Consider the following 24,118-nt stretch of genomic DNA (forward strand, 5'->3'; position numbering starts at 1 on the left):
CACGAAATTCATGGAAAGCGTTCGAAACTACGGAGCCACGCACTGGACCATGGACGATCTGAAACTCTTTCTTTGCCTGGATGAAACATTGGCGGAAGAATTTCGATCGGTGTTGACGGTCATGACTCCCCCGAATAAGAAAGGCGAGTAATTCGTAAAACGCACGCGTCAAAAAAATACAAAGTCCAACATTTGAAAGAACGCAAAATCTCTACAAATAAAAACAGTATATCATTAAAAAAAAAAAAAAAAAAAAAAAAAAAAAAAAAAAAAAAAAAAAAAAAAAAAAAAAAAAAAAATATATATATATATATATATATATATATATATATATATATATATATATATATTTTTTTTTTTTTTTTTTTTTTTTTTTTTTTTTTTTTTTTTTTTTTTTTTTTTTTTTTTTTTTTTCATGTAATGTTGGTGAGGTTTGACAGATTTGGATCTTGGTTTCTTTCAAATATTTTGGACTTGGTGTTTTTTTTCCACCTTCGAGTTGGGAAGATTTTACGAAATGAACTTTTTTACCTTAGCTTGGTCGTGAAGTCAACGTTTGCAGGAATTTGCATGGGTCATCAGATCCCATTTCGAGATCCCCACGCGGAAATCATTCGCTATCTTCCGAATCATCGTACTCGTTTACCGAAGGTTTCGTGACGCTCAATTTCGGCGCTTCCGGGACGAGCAGGATTACGTTTTCGGTGTTCTCATTGGAAGGAACTTTCCCCTTTTTAGGTTTCTTCGACGATTTCGTGCCTTCTTCGATGGCGTCGGAATCTCCCTTCGTTCCTTCCTCGTCCGTTTTCGTGGGTTGTTTGTCCCTCTTCCGATTTTTTACGTCCCCGTCCGTTTTCTTGCGTTTTTGGCACTTCTCGTTCGCCGCCTCGTCCTCAGACGCGCGTCGTTTCCTTCGATTGGAATCGGACGAATCGGTTTCGTCTCCGACGTGGGATCGGCGACACTCTTTCTTCCAGGCTTTCACGGCTTCCCAGATCTTTTCCTTCATCCCTTCGTCGAGACCTCCGAAGAGGGTCTTTCGGTACACGTCCAAGACGTTCGCGTCGAGTTCGTCGATTTCTTCGAGGAGGTATTTCACGACGTCCAGGGCTCGGAACCAACCGAACTCGCGAACGCATTTCCTGAATGCCGCGACGTGAGCCCGTTTGAAGTGCTCGTAGACGAAACCGCCGATGTCGGTATTCGCGGAATCGTTCACGAAATCCAAGACGTCGTCCGGATACTGAAGATTCTCCAAGTAGTGCTTCAAGTCGTGCGTGCCGCGAACTCCGTCTACTGCGAAAATCACGAAGAGGGCCCGTCGAACATCTTCGTTGACGTGTTCGTTCGCGAGTTGCTTGCTTAAAACCGCAATCATTTTCGTGAGCTCCGAAAGCCTGAAATAGTCTCTGGTTAGGAGTTTTTCGGTCACGGAAATTTCGTCCGAGAAAGTACCGACACCGTTCGATTTAAGAGACGTTAGCAATCGCAAGAAACTTCCTAACATACTGGAAACATCTCCGTGGACGTGTATGGCATTCTTAGAATCTTGAATCATCGACCACGGAACAGCGAGAAAATCCGCCACTCTCCTGACGATGCGCAAGGCTACCGTTCCACGCAGCGTGGCATTTTCCGCCTCGTTCACCTCTTCCTTCAACTCATTCATGACCGCATCCTTTAAAAACGACGAAGATGGCTTCATGGTTTGTTTTTCAAGTACCCACACTTTACTTTACCTAATACGCCTATCACGAGCCCGTAAGAAACGTCCGTAAATCGTTGAAGGGGGGAATTTCGTCGATGAGAACAGAAACTCGATCGTGATACTTAAGCTAATGGCAAAACTAGCATGACGAGAAAAAAAAATGGTTGGGTAAAAGAATTTGTGCTAATCTCGTATTGAGACAAACCTACACTTAAGTAACAAAAAAAAAAAAAAAAAAAAAAAAAAAAAAAAAAAAAAAAAAAAAAAAAAAAATATTATTACTTTTTTTTTTTTTTTTTTTTTTTTTTTTTTTTTTTTTTTTTTTTTTTTTTTTTTTTTTTTTTTATCTTCTGTAAAATTGAAATTGAATCTGTTAGGACCCATCAAATTCTTTTTTTCGTTTCATCGAGTTTTGTCCCATTTTTTTTTCTCCAAGAACTCCAATTGACGCGATTACCGAATTCTCAAATCTCTACTCCATTCCGAAACCCGGATTCCTTCGGAATTTCACTCGCGTCAACGTTTCCTCGTTCGCAGGAAACCTGTTCCTTTTCTCCAGAGCTCTGAGGACAGTCGACGTCTTTCGGAGGAACCAAATTGGTATCGGATTCGGAACCCTCTAATTCTCGTTCGGAAGAAGAAGGTTTTCCGTCGTTGTCCCGATTGGAAGTCGCGAAACAAAAAAATCTACCACTGCTTAATTTCGAGAGCTTTTTCGCATCGTCGAACGCTTGTTCGGCAAATAGTTTCGTGAGATACTTAGGTAATGCGGCGGAAAAGGCTTCACGACAGAATTGATGCTCTTCGTCGGTCTTCCAAGATCCATCGACGTACGTCAGACCAATGTCTTTTAGAAATTGAATGACGTTAGAGGATTCCGAGGCTTTTAACGGAAACTTTAGTTGCAATTTCCCGTCACCCAACCGAATGCTAAAATATTCCACGTCGCCGCGTCCTTCGGTAAGGGAAGTTCTGTAATCACCCACGTTCACGTTCTCGATTAAAATTTCTCTCGTCGGGATCATCGTCTTTATTTGTTCGTTTCCTGTTACGCGGGTGCATCTCTTCCTAAGTCATGCTCTTCATCAAACGATCAACGAATACGTAAAACTTTATGACTCAAAGTCCAGCTTTTGCGAAATAAACGAAGATTGAAACCTCCAACGAACACTTGTAGGAAAAAAAAAAAAAAAAAAAAAAAAAAAAAAAAAAAAAAAAAAAAAAAAAAAAAAAAAAAAAAAAAAAATATATATATATATATATATATATATATATATATATATATATATATATATATATATATATATATATATATATATATATATATATATATATATTTTTTTTTTTTTTTTTTTTTTTTTTTTTTTTTTTTTTTTTTTTTTTTTTTTTACCTAAGCCTTTGGGAAAAAATTAACTTTGAAATGAAATCTCAAGACTATTGGGTGCAAATCCAAAGTGTTGAATTTTTTCAATCCATGCGATATTTTTGTTTCGCGGACGCACCTCTCCCTAGCTCTCCATCAAAAGATCATCCAATGCGTCGACCGTATGGTCACCCGTCGAATCACGTGAAAACTCGATCTCGTCGTCGGTTTTCATTTTTTTCGCCGATCCGTGCACGCCTTCATCAGGTTCGTCGCAGATTGCCGGTAAAAGACTTGATTCGTTTTCCGCGCAAACATCTTCTAGGGTTCTCTTCTCGTCTTCGTTTTCGTTTTCGTAGGGCACGAAATTGAATTTGGCCTTAGCGCGTTCCTCGAAGCTGTCGTCGAAGAACGAACGGTCGAAGATCAACATGTCTTTGCATTTACCTCCGAGCTTGAAAAAGTGCGAGCCGTCGCTTTCGAAGATCATGCGATTCGTTAATTGGAGGTGTAAGATCCCGTAAAAATCGTCGCGGTAGCCGTACGTATCCAAGATCCTCGTCCTTGAAACGTTCGCGATCGCCCCGTTTTCGAATACCTTGGTATGGAGGGGACACCATTGTTTCTTTCTCCGCGATAAATTGGCCCGACGACACCAAATGCAAGCGAACGTACAATCGGGAATGAAAAACCGACTGGTACCGTAGTAATTCGGCACGGATTCCTCCAGGTCCGATGCCAAACCCAAACCGATGGCTTCCAAGGCATCGCATTGGTTTTCGATGAGGGTGGTGGTCACTCTCGTCACGTCGGTTGGGTTCTGTTTGAATTCGAACGTGGCGAATCGCCACAAACCGAATACGAGCACCTGTAAATGATCGGAGTGGGCGATTTTCTGTAGCTTACAATTAGCCTTCTGCATGTGAGGAAGCCATCTGACTTTCGAAATCGGATTGTTTTCAAGAACGTCTCTCCATTGCGGTGTGACGAGATTTATCACGGTCGGACGCATCATTTTGAAGTCATTGAGATATTCAGAAACCAAGGGATTTTTCAAGACGCGAAGAAGGTTTGTTTCCTCGTCGTTCATTTTCCTTTATTAAACGAATTTTTCGATCGATGAAAAAATTACCCTTTTTTAATTCGAAACACCAAACTAGATTCTTAGAGGCGTTCGATCTTTATGTGCAACGTTTACTTGAAAAAAAAAAAAAAAAAAAAAAAAAAAAAAAAAAAAAAAAAAAAAAAAAAAAAAAAAAAAAAAAAAAAAAAAAAAAAAAAAAAATTTTTTTTTTTTTTTTTTTTTTTTTTTTTTTTTTTTTTTTTTTTTTTTTTTTTTTTTTACGTTAGCTCTCGAACTCCAAGCGATCGGAAAAATCGTTCGGAGGAATCAAAGTCTTTTCACGTCGAGGGTTCGTCTCGTTTTTTTTCCGCGTCGTCCATTTTGATGAAATGATGTTTCTTGGCCCCGCACGCGACACAGGTACCGTACGCCATGGGTCTATGGTTTTTCGAGTAAGTTCGCACGACGTCCTTCGTTTCCGTGGGGTTCTTGCATTTGTTGCATCGGATTAGCATTGCGCTTTTCTTTTCTTTCGGAAGAAGCGCAACGCTAATCCGATGCAATACATGCAAGATTCGTCCAAGATTGGCACTCGAGCGAATACTGGCCAGGCCTTTTTTTTTTTCCTCCCGTCCCTCCTTTCGTGACACGAAACGGGTTCCGACCTATCGCGAGAAGGAGGGCGTTTTCAGGGATGCGCGCGTCTTTCTCGTCTCTCCCCTTAAATAGCGGCTCGCATCGCAAGACTCGTCGTCCTTCTTCTCTCTCGTCATGGCGAAGGCGACGCCCGTCTGTCCCAAGAAATTGCTGTATCGTCTCGAGGCCGGCGATCTTTACGTCCCGGTCTACGATCCGCCTTACGAGTACAACCTGAGGATCCTCACGTTCCGGGACGGTTCGAAGTTCCTAAGGTATTTCGTCCTCAACGGTAAAGTCTTATTCGTGGACGAATTCCTCTGTGTCTCGGACCCCAGACATCCGTCCGACGACGACGACGGCCAAGAACCCACGTCTTCGACGGAATTATGCCGAGAACACTTTCACGCGAGGGTCTTGGCTCTCGATTACGAACAGCAACAACGGAAGAAAAACGGGGAACGAGAAGAACGGAAACCGGTAACGCCCGACGGGTCGCCTCCGCCACCGAAACTCCCTCGGTCGTCTTGGCCACCGAGTTCTCAACCAGCGGGACCCCGCAGCGAAAGCCCGAAGGATGACGATGACGACGAGGAGAGGAATAATCCGTACAAGTGCTACGTCATCACCGAAGAATGCGACGATTACTTCAAGACGGTTGTCAGTTACGAAAAAATGCGAGGCGTTCGAGAATTCTTGTTCGGATCTTCTAAAATGAAGCGTTTTGCCGACTGAAGTAGCTCCGACTCTCGTAAAGAAAACCAGTTCTTTGGATTTCCAAGTCGCACGTCGGTTCTTTGCACGAGAACTAATGTGCGGAAAAAAAAAAAAAAAAAAAAAAAAAAAAAAAAAAAAAAAAAAAAAAAAAAAAAAAAAAAAAAAAAAAAAAAATCCCAGTATTGGTTTCCGTTCGTGACGCTGTTTGTTTTCTTGGTTTTTTCCCATTTTGGGAATTTCCTTACGTATTCCAACAATGGTTTAAAAACCACTAGGCGATCGACGATCTTTGCGTTTCCTTGTTCGTTTTCAGAGACTCACGCGGAAAACAAAAGGAGTAACCCATCGACTCTGCTATTTCAAGGTAAAAAAATTACGTCAATTTAAAGATGCTCGAATTCCGTTGAAAATGACAAAGTCCAATTCGTCGAAACCTTTCACGATCCAAAAAGCAATTACATTTGTTTCGAGATCGTTCTAATTTGTAGGAGGGTCTTGGTTTCGGAAGATGGAAATCAGAACATCGAACAGATTTTCTCTGGACGCGAAATGAAAGGCCAACGACTTGAGCACGACGTTTACCGATTTGAAGTGCTCGTGTCTCACGTCGCAACTCTGCGATTTTCGTTTCGCAAGGCGTTCTCCGAATCGTTTTGCCCCCCCTTCGAATCGTCTTTCATCGCGGGCGGCGTTTTCGTTCTTCCGAGTCCCGATCTTCTCGCGAATCGGTGAAAGATGCGCTCTCGAATCCTAAGGCAACGCGAAACGGGGATATAAAACTTAGACTTGAGAACGAGCCACCGTTTTCTTTGCCTTACGCCATGTTAAATTTTCGTGTAGGTGGTAAAAAAAGGCGTCACGTTCAGGATCTAATCGAGTTCCTGAGACAGATCCGATGGAGTAGTCGCAACGTCGTGTAGTCAAAATTTCAATGGCACAAGGCTAAAACCCAAGGAAGCCTTCGTTTTAGCCTTACGGCATGTAAAATTCCATGTAGAGGTAAAAAAAATGACGTCACGTGGTGGATCCGATCGTTTACCCCGTGTAGGATCCGATCATTTACCCCAGATGGATCCGATCATTTACCCGACATTCGATCCGATCATTTACCCGACATTCGATCCGATCGTTTACACCAGAGAGATCCGATCGTTTACCCAACATTCGATCCGATCGTTTACACCAGAGAGATCCGATCGTTTACCCCAGAGGGATCCGAACCCGTACTCGAGACGCTTTCGATCGTTTCCTCCTTGCAAGACCCAAGAGTTACTTTCCCGCAATCAAGCACTTTTTTTTCCGCAATCCCGATTGCGATTCGTTTCTCGACCAAGCGGATGTTTGATGTCAGGTTAAAAAAACACTAGGCGAGCGACGATCGTTGCGTTCCCTCGTTCGTTTTCAGAGACTCACGCGGGAAAAACAAAAGGAGTAACCTGTCGGCTCTGCTATTTCAAGGTAAAAAATTACGTCAATGTAAAGATGCTCGAATTTCGTTGAAAATGACAAAGTCCAATTCGTCGAAACCTTTCACGATCCAAAAGCAAGTTCAACCTTTGAAACTTTTAACCGTTAAAAAAAAAAAAAAAAAAAAAAAAAAAAAAAAAAAAAAAAAAAAAAAAAAAAAAAAAAAAACATTGATTAATTTTTTTTTTTTTTTTTTTTTTTTTTTTTTTTTTTTTTTTTTTTTTTTTTTTTTTTTTCCATTAGTTATGTTTGAACTCGTTCTATTTTGAACTTTGTCATTTTTTTTCTAAGTCGACAGAAACATTTGCAGGAATAAGCATCTCGTTTTTACTTGTAAATGTTTGCCGTCCCAAAAATGACTTCTAACCTAATCCTCGACCGTGAAGTACGAAACCATCCCCATTTTACGCTCTTCTCTCGGTACGGAAATCGCTTTCGAACCGACTCCTTTGGCATGCGTCGCTCTCCGTTTGACGTTAGGCGTAATCCAGGACTGACGCCTCTACGATTCTCTGAATGAGTCGATGCGTTCGTTACTTCATGCGTTGGTTGCGTTTCCGGAAACGACGAATCTTTCATCGAAGTCTACCTTTAAACGACTGCGCAAGAAGAAGGAAACTCATCCATTTCGTCGAAAAAAAGAACCCTTCGTAGGAGTGCACTGGGATTCTAGGGGGGGGCAAATAAAAAACCCGAAACGTTACGTTATTTCACCGGAGTGATCATTGAGACTTACACGTCGAAATACTTGGCAATTCCTCTGAGTCGTGACTTCCTTTAATGGCGAGACGAAGATCATCGCGTTTTCTTGGCTGCACGCATGAAACAAGCTTTGTTCCGAGCGGTCCACGAAGGTAAAGTGTTTCCTTTTCCGAAATTTCGCTTCCTCGAGCGAGAGAAACGACGTAAAGATGCCATTTCGCTGTTCCGAAAAATGACAAGTCCAATTCATTCAAACATCGCCCGAAACTAGTTCGAGCTTTCTAATACAACTCGGAAAAAACTCACAAAAAAAAAAAAAAAAAAAAAAAAAAAAAAAAAAAAAAAAAAAAAAAAAAAAAAAAAAAAAAAAAAAAAAAAAACTTTGACATTGATTAATGTTTTTTTTTTTTTTTTTTTTTTTTTTTTTTTTTTTTTTTTTTTTTTTTTTTTTTTTTTTTTGTGAGTTTTTTTTTTTTTTTTTTTTTTTTTTTTTTTTTTTTTTTTTTTTTTGTGAGTTTTTTTTTTTTTTTTTTTTTTTTTTTTTTTTTTTTTTTTTTTTTTTTTTTTTGTGAGTTTTTTCGTTTCTTTGAACTTTGTCATTTTTTGAACCCGAATTTTTTTCTAAACCTTAATTTTTTTCTAAACCTGACGTAAACTCTTGGCGAAATCATCAGCGCGTTTCCTTGTTCTGCATACATGAAAGGCGTTTACTTCACGAAACCCACGCAGTTTGAGTTAGCCGATCCAAACTCCGATTTCCTTGGGAAAAACGAGACGCGTTTAAATATTCCTCGGTAAATTACAAGAAAGTCCCATTCCTAAAAAAACGAATCCCGATCCAGGCAAGCTCAACGTTTGGGTTTTTTTCCTAAGTTCGGTCGTTCAACGTGATTTGATGTCAGTTAGCCACGAAATGCGAAAAGGGCCACTTGAAAGACGAGTCCCGTACCGCGAGCAGACCGTAAAATTACGGAACTCTTCGTGTTTCCCGGTTCGCGACCGTACAAAGATTTAAATGCTCAACGTGCCCATGGTAAAAAGAGGAACGTTAATGTTTCGCTCGTGACCCATTGAAGTAACGTCTCTACCGTAGGAGAAAGCGAGATGATCATCGTTTCGCAATGCGAAATACCGAAAAAAAAACGATCGGACTTTTGCCTGCTGCGTAGGAAATTGCAAGAGCAGCTACGAAACTTTTGCCTGCTGCGTAGGAAATTGCAAGAGCAGCTACGAAATGCCTATTTGTTCGGTTTTCCCAAAAACTGCGATGTACGAAGTAAACACGCAGCTCTCCGCTTTAATCGAGTCCGGAATTCAAGAAAAAACTTCCGTCAAGTCTCGCTAAAACAAACATTTTTCATCCGCGCAGCTGAAGTAAACGAGATACCCATTTCGTCAAGTGTTTACATCTAGTTTCGAATGATTCCAAAACGGTTAAAAATCGAAGCTAGTCATTCAAAAATCTCGAACACTCAAACACAACGACACAAAAAAAAAAAAAAAAAAAAAAAAAAAAAAAAAAAAAAAAAAAAAAAAAAAAAAAAAAATTTTTTTTTTTTTTTTTTTTTTTTTTTTTTTTTTTTTTTTTTTTTTTTTTTTTTTTTTTTTTTTCAACTTGTTCTTGAACTTTGTCTTTTTTTGAACACGAATTTTTTTTCTAAACTTGACGTAAACTCTTGGCGAAATCATTAGCACGTTTCCTTCACGAAGCCCACGCAGGTTGAGTTAGCCGATCCATCCTCCGATTTATGAGGGATTCGTTTCTCTCGAGGACGTGAAATTGCTGAAAGGGGAACACTGCGCGAACCTCGCTCATTAAAAGGCCGTGCAGCAGAATTGAAATTGAAGTTCCATGCCGCGAGAGGACCGTAAAATACGAGACGTTTCGCACTTTACGTTTAAAGACCGTAAAATACGAGACGTCCTTCCCAGACGCCATCCAAGGAATCGCGGTATTTTTTTTAAAACATTTAATGCGTGCCCCAATAGCAAACGGATTAAAGAGATGGGCTATTCCGCGATTCAGAAGAAATAACGTCCTCGATTACGCATTCGAAGAGGTAGGGAAATAATCATCGCTCGTCAATCCCAAGATTCCGTGGATGGCGTCCCGCGGTACTTATAATGCGGTATTCGACCGCAAAACACGAAACATTCCGTATTTTACGGTCTTCACGCGGTACTCTTGCTTCTTTGTGTTTTTTTTTTCAAAGTCCACGGTCACGAAATGCTAGAAAGTGTTCGTTGTCCCGTGAGCGATTCTAGGCGTGGAGTCAAATGCGAAGAAAAAAAAAAAGCTAGACGTCTTTTGAAGCCAGCATGTCGGTTTGAAGAAACACGTTAGCAATTTCGCACGCAAAAGGAAGATCGTCGTGCGTTCTCGTTGGACGACGAATGCCTGTTTCGCGACGCAGGTAAAAAATGGCCCTGCAAGTACTGCGAGAAAAAATGAGCTTACGCAAAAAATCAAATTTCGTGAGAACGAAAACCCTAAAAACCAATTCCCTAAAAAAATTTCGTGAATCAAGCAAGCTCAAAAAAAAAAAAAAAAAAAAAAAAAAAAAAAAAAAAAAAAAAAAAAAAAAAAAAAAAAAAAAAAAAAATTTTTTTTTTTTTTTTTTTTTTTTTTTTTTTTTTTTTTTTTTTTTTTTTTTTTTTTTTTTTTTTTTTTTTTTTTTTTTTTTTTTTTTTTTTGCAGAGTTAATTTGTTAGAGCTTTCATGGCTCAGGACTTTAGGGTTTTCGAAAAAAGTTGGTTTTTTGTCTTTTTACACGAATTGGGAATTTTCGCGTCCGTTCAACGTGTTCCGTCATTCCAGCGATTTCAAACGTTCTTTTAATTTCCAACTCGCTTCCGTCATGTTCTCACAGAGCCATTTCACGATCAAGTTCAGGGCCTCCGACGTCTTCCCCAGTTCGGACAAGAGTTTACCGTTCCAACCCTGCACCTGAGCGAGCCACTCTCGGTAAATTTCCTTGATCTGAGTCTGCGCTTCGGTACGAACTCTCTCGATCTCCACGTCTTTACTGGTTAACTTAACGTCGCAGTCCTTGTAGACGTATTTCTCTCTGAGTTCGGCGATGTCCGTCTTGAGCCTAGAATTCAGTTTCTCCAGGCGCCTGGAAAGCTTAGAAAGGTTGGTCTTCTCGTGCTTCAAGGCGTCGTTCTCGTTCTTCCAATAGGTTGCTTCCGTCTTCAGTACGGCCAGTTCGTTTCTCAACGCGACGTTCTCGTTCTTCACGGCATCGTATTCCGCCAGCATCCGTTCGAGTCGTCGGTTCTCTTCCCTCAACCGACGGGTTTCCGCGCCGCACTCGAACTTGATTAGCTCCATTTCGTCGGCCATGCGTTTCTGTCGGGGACCGAGCTCGTAGAGTACTTTACCTTCCAAGGCCTCGAAGAAGTCATTTCCGCAGGCCACCTGTTTCCGCAGCCAATCCGAATCGGAGAGCGATTCGTTTTCCGCATTGCGCTTCAAGGGCATCACGTAACCGTTCGAGAGGAACAACGCGTCCTCCGGCACCCGGTTTTTCCTTAAGGGTTCGGGTTCCAAGTCTCTCCTCAGGGGAACGACGCATCGCCTCAGAGAACACGCCTCCGAGAGCGGAGCCATCCATTCCCTCTTGTGGCTCACGGCATTCGTCTTCTTTTCCAAGTGCCATCCGTCGATGCGTTTGCTACCGTTGGCCTGGAGCATGTACGCCTGCAAGCCACCCTCGAATCGCATGCTCATGAAGAGCGGAGCGTGTAACTGCACGGGTCTCTCGATGTAGTAATGGTGGTAGAAATGAGGACCGTCGTTCCCTGATTCCAAGTCTCTCGGCGGAACGTGTCCGAGGTTCCGAAATTCCCGGAACGTCCCGTCGCACGTCGATTTCGGCATCGAGACGTAAGCGATGACCCTCGTTAAATGCATGGCGTTCTTGATGGGTTTGCAGAGTTTCAGTTTCTCGTTCTTCGCGACCCTCCCGTCGGAAGAGCGGCGGACGCCCGCCCAGAACCGCTTGAAGGCGTCCGGACCCTCCGGGGAGCAAACCACCAGGTGCCGATGATGGATGTTGGCCCAGCCGGCATGCTGCTGCACGAAGATCTTCGACGTTTTCTTGAATCCGTCGCAGAGGCAACTCCAGGGCAGTACCAAGATCGAGGATTCCGCGAACAGGCGTCGGAACTCGGAGAAAAGGGCCGCTTTCAGCATGACGTGGTACCACGACGCCACGCCATCGGTCTCGTATCGCTTCATGACGTATTCCAAGTCGGATCCCAATCCCGACTCTTCGCTGAGAACGCCGCCCTCACGGAAGAAGGTGCGCGTGCGGAATCTCTCTAGCAAATCGCCGATCTCGTAAAATCCTTCGTAATCGCTCCTCCTCTCGTGACCGTTCATGTCCTTCGGGCGACACGTCATCCGAGGCTCGCCCGTTCGCGGATCGTAGCAAGACGAACAGACGTCGAGCGAACCTTCTCCTTCGAGCGAACCTTCTCCTTCGAGCGAACCATCATCGGTCTCGTTGCGTTCTCGTTCTTCTTCTTCCTCGTTACGTCTTCGTTCTCCTTCTTCCTCGTTACGTCTTCGTTCTCCTTCCTCCTCGTTACGTCTTCGTTCCGCGTCTCGCTCGTCGTTCCCCGTTTTCTCGCCAACGCGTACCAACAGGCACGACGAAGCGTGGGTCGCGTTTTTCTGAAGACCGGACTCTGCGTAATTCGTCCCGCACCACGGACACCGTTTCTTCTCGCACGATCCGTGAACCTCAACGACGTGCTCCCTCATCTCCAGCACAGATTTTTTAGTTCCGCACGAGAAACAAGACAAGGAAACGTCTCCACATCGCTTGATGCGCTTCTTGTAACCCCTCCAACTCAGTTCGCGTTTCCTATCGCTCGGAGCCAGCGTTAATTTTTCGCGAGAGTTACACGAGAGAAAAAAGACCGAGGTTCGCAAGAAGAACAAAGTGTGGCTAGGCAAAATTGCTTCAGAAGAAACGAAACATTCGGAAAAAAAGCTTTTCCAAATACTCAACACGCAAGATCTTTTTTTAAAGTGAGGAGAAAAAAAAAAAAAAAAAAAAAAAAAAAAAAAAAAAAAAAAAAAAAAAAAAAATATTTTTTTTTTTTTTTTTTTTTTTTTTTTTTTTTTTTTAAAGCTTTGATGCGTTTTTCGCTACGCGATTCGTTCTCCCTCCCCGAATCTCCTACGAATCCGTTCAAATCATCGCAAATCCCATTCCAAATACCTTCCCAAACACATCATGATAAATAATAAACGCATCATCGAAAAGGGGAACTAGAAAAGGGGTACTAAGGTCACGTGACCCGTTAATGTAATGCATTTTCGAATTTGACCTCAATCTGTCAATCAATCAATCAATCAATCAATCAATCAATCAATCAATCAATCTGTCAATCAATCAATCAATCAATGTCAAAACTTTTTTTTTTTTTTTTTTTTTTTTTTTTTTTTTTTTTTTTTTTTTTTTTTTTTTTTTTTTTTTTTTTTTTTTTTTTTTTTTCCGAATTTCAATTTGTATTTGGCTCAGGGAAACAAACGATGAGCTATTTGTTTCGGGACTTGCGAAACACATAACTCGTCGTTTGATGACGTCACCCAGTGGGCGTGGCTATCAATCAATCAATCAATGTCAAAACTTTTTTTTTTTTTTTTTTTTTTTTTTTTTTTTTTTTTTTTTTTTTTTTTTTTTTTTTTTTTTTTTTCGAACTTTAATTTGTATTTGGCTCAGGGAAGAAATGAGAGCTCATCAAACGACGAGCTCTTTGTTTCGGGACTCGCGAAACAGATGACCTCCATGACGTCACGTGCCAGCCACGCCCACTAGGTGACGTCATGAAGGTCACGTGTCGCGGTTTTCGACCGCCAGGGAATACGGAATAGTCCGATTTGCGGTTCGTCACTTTTAGGAAGGCTCGAGTTTGATTGGTTCATGAGATGTGACGAGTCTGTTTTTGTCATTTTTTTAGGGGACCAACGAAAAGGGGATCTTGCAGCACGCAGCCAAGAGACGGCAATGATCTTCGTTTCGTCTTTAAAAGGAGCCACGATCTGCGGTGAGATTTTGCGGTGCAAAAGACCGGCTCAACGATTAGGTTTCACGCATTCGTTAAAGAAATTAGAACATGGTTTGGCTAACTCTTTTTTTTTTAAGCCTGGGTCTCGTAAAAATTAATTAAATTAATTAGCAGCGAGCTAATTAGCAGCAAGCTCAATTAGAACCGTAAAAAAAAAAAAAAAAAAAAAAAAAAAAAAAAAAAAAAAAAAAAAAAAAAAAAAAAAAAACTTTAGCTTCCTTTCGGATTACCAGGTGTTTCGACGACTTGGACTTTGTCATTTTTTTTTTTGAACCAACGAAAAGGGATCTTACAGGACGTAGCCAAGAAACCGCAATGATCTTCGTTTCGTGTTTAAATGAAGCCACGACTCAGGGGAATCACTCTGCGGTAAAAAAAAAACGTTTCCTTCGGTAAAAATTTTCGGGTTTTTTTTGGTAAAAGACCCGCTCAGCGACGATTAGGTTTCGTGTATTCGTTAAAGAAATGAGAGGGTGAATCGGCTAACTCTTTTATGCCTGGGTCTCGTAAAGTTTACTTAGAAAATAATTCGGGTTAAAAAAAGTGACAAAATTCGAAACATTGCTAAAACTCGGGCTTTCAAACACAATTAGCAGCAACCTCAATCACTACCGTAAAAAAAAAAAAAAAAAAAAAAAAAAAAAAAAAAAAAAAAAAAAAAAAAAAAAAAATTTTTTTTTTTTTTTTTTTTTTTTTTTGAGCAATTTGAATTGCTTATTGTCCTCACTTAACCGCTGTTGGCGTTGGGATGATTTTTCAAACCATACATTTTTAACTTCCGTAGAATTTACGGTTCTCGTCTATGCTTCATGCTTCGTGCTTCATGCTTCATGCTTCATGCATCGTGCTTCGTGCCTTATGCTTCATGCCTCGTGCTTCGTGCTCCATGCTTCATGCTTCTTGATTCATGCTTCGTGCTTCATGCTTCATGCCTCGTGCTTTGTGCTCCATGCTTCATGCTTCTTGATTCATTCTTCATGCTCCGTGCTTCATGCTTCGTGCTTCATTCTTCATGCGTCATGCTTCCAGCTTCATGCCTCGTGCTTCGTGCTCCATGCTTCATGCTTTTTGATTCATTCTTCATGCTTCGTGCTTCATGTTTCGCTGGTCTTTAGGTTTTATCTCCTGATATTTGGTATCGTACCAATGAACTCTGGTCCAATGGTCTTGAAATAAAATCCTACGTCCTCTAGAATGTGTTCAAATGCCTCTGGATTCCGACTAATGTTCTTGATGCTGTTTCCATTCATCATCATGTATTGGTCCATGGTTTTGGAGAACTGATCCTCTCTGGGAATTCATCTAACGACATCCGGAATTCACTTGACCGCTGAAGCTAAGATCATACAGGTATTGCAATTCAAATTGCGAAAAACTCTTTTGAATGCCACCTTGCCAGCATTCAAATGAAAAGGGCCCGAAGGGCCCATCGCCCATCGCCCATCGCCCATCGCCTTTTTTTTTTTTTTTTTTTTTTTTTCGACATGAAAGTTTTATCGCGATAGTATTTGAGATCGAATGATTAGAAACATTTTTTTTCCCCGATCAGCCCTTGAACCTCGTACGCGATAATGGTCGGAGTATCCCCCTTTTCTTAATCCGTTCAATCCTTTTCGTGAATGTTTTTAAGTTCGATATTTTAACTTGGATTCGCACAGACGCACCATCGAGTTCCTTGCAAGACAACGATCGCAAAGTGAGGAGGAATAATTTTTTCCCAATCAGCCGTTGTTTTGTTTGAGGAAAAAAATTAGCGTGTATCCCAACGTAGGACCATTGAATCATTTTTTTTCCTTGGCAACGAGACATGGGTTCCTTGATTGGAAACCTTTCGCATGTATTTCGTTCATCGTTAAAAAGGTAATACGAATACCGAACACGTTCCAGCATTGGACTTGGTCATTTTTCTTCTAACGTGAATGTTTTTCATCCCGATGTGTTGTTTGATGTCGGTCATGCCATCGATGAAAATGTTCAGGAATTTTTCTCGTATTCCAGTATTGGAATCGCGTTTCTCGAAATGAAACGGATCCAGTCTTGGTCAATCTTTCGTGTCTTCACGCTCTCCCCCCCCCCCCTTCGTTCCAGTTTAATTTTTGCTTTTTCGAAACCTCCCACCCGTCACGTTTGTCGTTGGCTTGCCAATCGCATGACACCTCCGTTTCTGATTCGTTCGTCCATCCGCTCGTTTCGTTTTTTCTTCCTTCGTTTAGCGTTATAAATGGACGCGTCGAATATTGGCTCATTCCAGCGGTAAAATGCGACCACGACATGCATCTCCTCCTCAAAGAAATCATGACGCCGTCGTTACGGTGCGCTTCGTCGTCGTCTCATGGATTTCTCTGGTTGTTCTCTTTTCCGCTGATGCGAACGATGCCAACGGAGTATACCCGTCGGAAAAACCTCTGTCTCCGAGCACCCTTTTTCGGTACTGTTGGATTACTTAAAGCGTATATTTCAAGATGCATGGATCGCTTCGCCTTTCTTTAGCGAAATGGTCATCAACAACTGAATTCGCGACCGACGAGCTTGTGTTTTTGCCAGCACAGGTTTCAGTCTTCGAAATACCCCTCGTCCGACGTCGTTTCGAGTAACCAGATTCCTTCTCGGTACGCGGAGGGAAGTAATCGGGAGGAGCTGGGCGTCAAGTCTCGGAGAACGGCGGATCGGTAAGGAACATCCGTTCGTCGTCGTCACCAAAACGAGGACGTATTCCGATACAGACGGACCATCCGTGAGCTACGGTAGGAAAGGACGATGAAGTAGATGCTTCATGCGGAACGGAGGATTGCTCCCTCGGAGACAACGAGGTTCGTAGGTGACTCATTTAACTTTTGTTCTTCTTCTTCACTGTGTCCCTCTCTCTCATCTTAAGAGGTTCGCAACCTAGTAGAATTAAGTACAAGTAGAGAGAGACAAAGAATCCCAATCCTTTAACATCTCGTTTCGCTAAGGTCGCCACTCGCACCACGTCGTCGTCGACGCGTTTACCGAGCTCATCCTTGTTCTAAATGTCCGGCGTGAGAAAGGAGTTCCTTTGTTCGCTACCAGAGTTGCTAACAAATTGAGAGAAAGTTACGAAACAAACTGACGATTGTTTTTTCTGCAAACCGTGAAAGGATGCTCTTTAAGTCATTTAATCAATTAAACTGACTGGATGCTGGTAAAGCTCCCAATGAGGTTTTCATTAAAAAAACTCGTTAGATTAAACGCGTGGACGAAAATAGAGATGTTCCGAAAGGGTAAATAAGTTCTTGTACTGATGTTCCTCATAACGAAGGGTGACGGTTTGAAATTCTCATGCTCGGACGCTCGTTCGAAGATGTTACGCGTAAAATGCGCTCTAACTCCCTTCAGACAATGAAAACTGAGCTTACTGAGGTCGTTTACTTACGTGGTCATTCAAATGGTCAGGAATTATTCGATTTCGAGAAGCGATTCGTTTACTTCTAAGACCTAAAAGAAGTAGAGACGCTAAAAAAACAGGGATTGCTTCGGTCATTTACTTGTAAGCATTACCTTACATGACTGTTAAAAAAAAAAAAAAAAAAAAAAAAAAAAAAAAAAAAAAAAAAAAAAAAAAAAAAAAAAAAAAATCCTTACATGACTGTTTGAATGACGATGGATTTTTTTCATTATAATTTTCATCAGCTTCAGCTTCTGAGAGAATCGTCCGGAGATACGATTAACCGACGCTCATCGACATTGAGAAAATGAGTAGGCATTGAAATTTTAAAGACCATGATTTTTTTCAACATAATGTTTTGGAGTTTCTGCAAAGACCTATTCGTAAATTTGATGGGATTTTTAAATACAAATAGAGAAGCAGCATCTGTTTCTTTTTTTCTCATTTACAAACTCTACGCTCGTCGTACCAAAAAATAGGCACCAATTGAACGTTCAATCGTCAGTTTGTTTCGTAACTTTCTCTCAATTTGTTAGCAACTCTGGTAGCGAACAAAGGAACTCCTTTCTCACGCCGGACATTTAGAACAAGGATGAGCTCGGTAAACGCGTCGACGACGACGTGGTGCGAGTGGCGACCTTAGCGAAACGAGATGTTAAAGGATTGGGATTCTTTGTCTCTCTCTACTTGTACTTAATTCTACTAGGTTGCGAACCTCTTAAGATGAGAGAGAGGGACACAGTGAAGAAGAAGAACAAAAGTTAAATGAGTCACCTACGAACCTCGTTGTCTCCGAGGGAGCAATCCTCCGTTCCGCATGAAGCATCTACTTCATCGTCCTTTCCTACCGTAGCTCACGGATGGTCCGTCTGTATCGGAATACGTCCTCGTTTTGGTGACGACGACGAACGGATGTTCCTTACCGATCCGCCGTTCTCCGAGACTTGACGCCCAGCTCCTCCCGATTACTTCCCTCCGCGTACCGAGAAGGAATCTGGTTACTCGAAACGACGTCGGACGAGGGGTATTTCGAAGACTGAAACCTGTGCTGGCAAAAACACAAGCTCGTCGGTCGCGAATTCAGTTGTTGATGACCATTTCGCTAAAGAAAGGCGAAGCGATCCATGCATCTTGAAATATACGCTTTAAGTAATCCAACAGTACCGAAAAAGGGTGCTCGGAGACAGAGGTTTTTCCGACGGGTATACTCCGTTGGCATCGTTCGCATCAGCGGAAAAGAGAACAACCAGAGAAATCCATGAGACGACGACGAAGCGCACCGTAACGACGGCGTCATGATTTCTTTGAGGAGGAGATGCATGTCGTGGTCGCATTTTACCGCTGGAATGAGCCAATATTCGACGCGTCCATTTATAACGCTAAACGAAGGAAGAAAAAACGAAACGAGCGGATGGACGAACGAATCAGAAACGGAGGTGTCATGCGATTGGCAAGCCAACGACAAACGTGACGGGTGGGAGGTTTCGAAAAAGCAAAAATTAAACTGGAACGAAGGGGGGGGGGGGAGAGCGTGAAGACACGAAAGATTGACCAAGACTGGATCCGTTTCATTTCGAGAAACGCGATTCCAATACTGGAATACGAGAAAAATTCCTGAACATTTTCATCGATGGCATGACCGACATCAAACAACACATCGGGATGAAAAACATTCACGTTAGAAGAAAAATGACCAAGTCCAATGCTGGAACGTGTTCGGTATTCGTATTACCTTTTTAACGATGAACGAAATACATGCGAAAGGTTTCCAATCAAGGAACCCATGTCTCGTTGCCAAGGAAAAAAAATGATTCAATGGTCCTACGTTGGGATACACGCTAATTTTTTTCCTCAAACAAAACAACGGCTGATTGGGAAAAAATTATTCCTCCTCACTTTGCGATCGTTGTCTTGCAAGGAACTCGATGGTGCGTCTGTGCGAATCCAAGTTAAAATATCGAACTTAAAAACATTCACGAAAAGGATTGAACGGATTAAGAAAAGGGGGATACTCCGACCATTATCGCGTACGAGGTTCAAGGGCTGATCGGGGAAAAAAAATGTTTCTAATCATTCGATCTCAAATACTATCGCGATAAAACTTTCATGTCGAAAAAAAAAAAAAAAAAAAAAAAAAAAAAAAAAAAAAAAAAAAAAAAAAAATATATATATATATATATATATATATATATATATATTTTTTTTTTTTTTTTTTTTTTTTTTTTTTTTTTTTTTTTTTTTTTTTTTTTTTTTTTTTTTTCACATGTTGAAAAAAAATATTGGCAAACCAGAAAAATTGAATGAATTAAAAGCAAACGGGTTGGAATACTTGAAACATTTTATTCGTTTACGAAAACGATCGACGCTCTTGTTGTAACGGTCATTTCGAAAGGTTTCCAACTAAAACTCATGTGTCTCATTGCCAATCTAGAAAAATTGATTAAATTCAAAGAGAACGAACGTTGCGATAATCGGACACTTTTCTCGTGTACTTGAAGCGTATCAGCAGCAAAAAAATTGATTGACGCTCCCGTTGTAACGGTCATTTCGAAAGGTTTCTTTCTTAAAAACCCATGTGTCTCATTGCCAACATGTTGCGTTACTCGGACACGTTTTCGCGTACGGAATTGAATGGATGATCGGGAAACAAAATGTTTCTGCTCACTTCGTGATAAACGTTCTGCGGTAAAAAAAAACTACCCAACTCCATGTTTGCGAATCAAACACATCGGGATGAAAAACATTCACGTCAGAAGAAAAAATGACGTAGAGTCCAATGCCGTAATGTGTTCAGTATTCGTATTACCTGCCTCCAACTAAAACTCATGTCTCATTGCTAAACTAGAAAAAAAAATCAACCGAATGGCCCTACGTTGGGTGACGCTCTCGTTTTAACGGTAAACAAAATACATGCGAAAAGTTTCCAACTAAAACTAATGTGTCATGACCAAACTGGAAAAAAACGAACCGAATGGTCCTACGTTGGGTGGCGCTCTCGTTTTAACGGTGAACGAAATACCTGCGAAAGGTTTCCAATCAAAGAACCCATGTGTCGTTGCCCAAGAAAAAAATAATGACTGAATGGTCCTACGTTGGGATACACGTTAGTGCCAATCCAAGCAAAATATCGGACTTAAAAAATATTCTCGAAAAGGATTGAACGGATTAAGAAAATAACACGCTGGGATACTCCAACCATTTTCGCGTGCGAGGTTCAAGGGCTGATCGGGGAAAAAATGTTTCTAATCGCTCGATCCGAAACTCGAACATCTCAAATATTATCGCAATAAAACTTTCACGTCGGAAGAAACCAGTGTCAGATTGCGTTCGGTAAAAAATTTCCGGTAGCCCGAAGCACTTGAAAATGTTTTTAATGTGTTTGCCAATATTTTTTCGCGTACGGAGTTGAACGGATGATCGGGATAAAAAAATGAACCCAGGTGACAGATTGCGTTCGGATTGCGTTCGGTAAAAAATTTCACGTAGCCCGAATAATGTGTTTGAGAATAATAATGATGGCATTATTATTTGAAAAAAAAAAAAAAAAAAAAAAAAAAAAAAAAAAAAAAAAAAAAAAAAAAAAAAAAAAAAAAAAAAAAAAAAAAAAAAAATATATATATATATATATATATATATATATATATATATATATATATATATATATATATATATTTTTTTTTTTTTTTTTTTTTTTTTTTTTTTTTTTTTTTTTTTTTTTTTTTTTTTTCATGTTGAAAAAAAATATTGGCAAACTAGAAAAATTGAATGAATTAAAAACGGGTTAGAATACTCGAAACATTTTATTCGTTTACGAAAACGATTGATGCTCTCGTGTAATGCTCATTTCGAATTTGTATGAGCGTTTTATCTCGAATTACAGACGTATTTCATGTTAATTCTAAACTCATTCGTAGCAAAAGGTAAACATCTCTCGGAACGTTAAAAAAAGGCATGTTCTGAAGGTAAATTTTTGTTCCCCGTCTAATGATGTCGGTTTCGAGTCTCTACGTCGATTCGTTCTTGAGTTAGGAGTTTCTTTAAACTAATTCGTAGCAAACGGTAAATATCTCTCGGAACGTTAAAAAAAAGGAATGTTCCGAAGGTAAATTTTGTTCCACGTCTAATGATGTCGGTTGCGAGTCTCCAAGTCGATTCGTTCTTGAGTTACCAATTTCTTTAGATTTAGCGAGTAACACGTTTGCGGCTCAAACTCCGAAGATAAAGGACCGCTTGAGTTGCGATGGGTATCATTCGAAGGGAAATTAGATTCCTCTCCCGTCTAATGTTGGCACCATCGAATCTCTACGTCCGTTCGCTCTCGAGTTACGAAACGAAACGCGTTCCGAGCTAAATCTAAACTAATTCGTTGCACGCTGTAAACGTCTCTCGGAATGACGGAAGTAGTATCATTCGAAGGAAAATTTTCTTCGCCATCGATGGACACCGGTTTCAAGTCTCTACGTCGATTCGTTCTCGAGTTACGAATTCGTTTGTATTTAGCGCGAAACACGTTTGCGGTTCTAACTCCGACCGATGGAATTGTTTTCTTTGTCAAGCTTTAAAATGTCGTTGTTGTTGAAAAATGGTAAATTAAATCATTGACGTAAAAAATGACAAAGTCCTGAACTTGAAACTGAAAAAGCGTTTGGTTCAGAATCTCCAACGAATAAAAAACATCTCTGGAAAAAAAAAAAAAAAAAAAAAAAAAAAAAAAAAAAAAAAAAAAAATATATATATATATATATATATATATATATATATTTTTTTTTTTTTTTTTTTTTTTTTTTTTTTTTTTTTTTTTTTTTTTTTTTTTTTTTTTTTTTCAGAGATGTGTTTAGTGGAGGTTTGAATGTTCGTTGGAGATTCTGAACCAAACGCTGGACTTTGTCATTTTTTTAATCGTAAAGTTTTAAATGCCAACATCACTGCGTTAAGATGATTGGTAAAAATGTAAGAACCCAAAACACGAGAATATTGGAACTCGTAAAGATCGTTCCAAAATTGGTTTGATTTCACTTAATGACCTTGTCATTTTTTTTTCGCGGGAGGGTCGTGTGCGTCACGTTGCTCGCGTTGTTTTTTCCTTTCAACCTTCTCGTGCATTTTTTCTCTTTCCCAACAGAATTCTCTTCCAATTCGTATTTCCGACCTCCCCACACGCCGTTTTTTTTCCTCGGTCGTTTTGCGAATGCTAAATGCTCGACGTAATTCGTTTCTCGGAGTTCCCTCCCTCTCTTGGGTTAACGCTTAAAAAGGAACGGAAAAACACTCTGGTTCTCATCGTTTACTTTTCCTCTCCTGGGAGAGTCATGCCGAGTCATTTTCAGTACAGTGACTACACTCGTTACAAAAGGTTTCTAAGCTCGAGCGGATCCGAAATCATCTGTCATTGGTGTGGGGCTCGGATTCTCATCCGTAAGTTCGAAAGACACGTCAAAGAGCAGCACGGTTACAATAGCACCATGTCTTGCGCGTGGTGTTTGAGATTTCATTGGGAGTTCGGAACAAAGTTACAGCAAGGAGAGCACCTCCTCAATTGCGCCAGACGCCGCGCCTCGGTTCATGGTGGGTACAGATCTCGTCCCAGCGTTTACGTTTCTCCCTCTTCTGCCTGTTATCAGGTTTCGTCGACGCTAACTCGCAGTTCCCTCGGAGGTAGGTCATTTTTTCCTCCCCCGGGACTTACCACCAGCGACGACGGCACCGGGAACGTGGTGCTGGAAAGGAACGAGTTCAGTTCCTCATCGTCGTCGTTCGAACAGGCGCCGAAGAAAAACGAAGGCGAACCCGAGATCATCGAAATGAACGCAGGCTCCGGTGACGATTCGATCCTACCCAGCATCGTTGCCGCTCAGAGCGTTTACGAGGAAGAGGGATGCGTCTCGGCCGCGACGCCGCCGCCCCTGGACCTGACTTGCAAGGAATCGATGCCCGATCTCGTCATCGACGAATCCCGAGACGACGAAAGACGAAAAGAACTCGAGAATCTGGGCCTCATTTTGGACGAAAACAGCAACAAGACCGAAGTCTTTAAGAAAATGGCAGAAGTCAACGGTGTTCAACCTCAAGAACTGGTGTTGGAGAAAGAAAAGAGAATCGAAACGTTTCGCGCACGTCCGGCGGGGGACATCAACCTCAATTACGTGCGCGTTCTGAGCATCCCGGTCGGAAAAGACGAATCTTACGCCGTGATTAGGGACCAGAATAAACTCTTTTTCATGTACTGAATTCGGACCGCAAGAAGCAAATGTTTTTTATCATGTCTTTGTTTTGTGTATTATTGTATTTGTTTTGTAAGATTGATTTTAAAAAAAAACTAAATCGATCCAATATTGGTACAATTTTTTTCGAGTGGCAAAAAATGACAAAGTCCTGAATTTAAAACTGAAAAAAACCTTTGGTCTAGTATCTCCAACAAGTCGAGAGATATATTTTGATTTGAAAAAAAAAAAAAAAAAAAAAAAAAAAAAAAAAAAAAAAAAAAAAAAAAAAAAAAAAAAAAAAAAAATATATATATATATATATATATATATATATATATATATATATATATATATATATATATATATATATATATATATATATATATTTTTTTTTTTTTTTTTTTTTTTTTTTTTTTTTTTTTTTTTTTTTTTTTTTTTTTTTTTTTTTTTTTTTTTTTTTAATTGAAATTGAAATTGAAGCTGAGCCGAATGACCGTCAAGGATCGATTTTTTTCAGAAAAGTTGGACTTGTGTTTTTTTCTAGGCTAACGAATCCACCCGCTTTTATCGGAAAACGTTTCTCCTTGTTTTTTCTCTGAAATAGATGACAACACGCGCTTCAAAGAAAAATTCACGTTTTTTTCATGACATTCGTGCTTTTTTTTAACGCACCTCGAGATCTGGCCATTATTGGAACAGTCTTTTTTTTAAAAAAAATGAAAACGTTTATTTACAACACAAATACAAAACAAAATAATGAGAAACCCT

This window comes from Uloborus diversus, chromosome 6 (genome assembly GCF_026930045.1).
Source record: "Uloborus diversus isolate 005 chromosome 6, Udiv.v.3.1, whole genome shotgun sequence".
Taxonomy (NCBI): Eukaryota; Metazoa; Arthropoda; class Arachnida; order Araneae; family Uloboridae; genus Uloborus; species Uloborus diversus.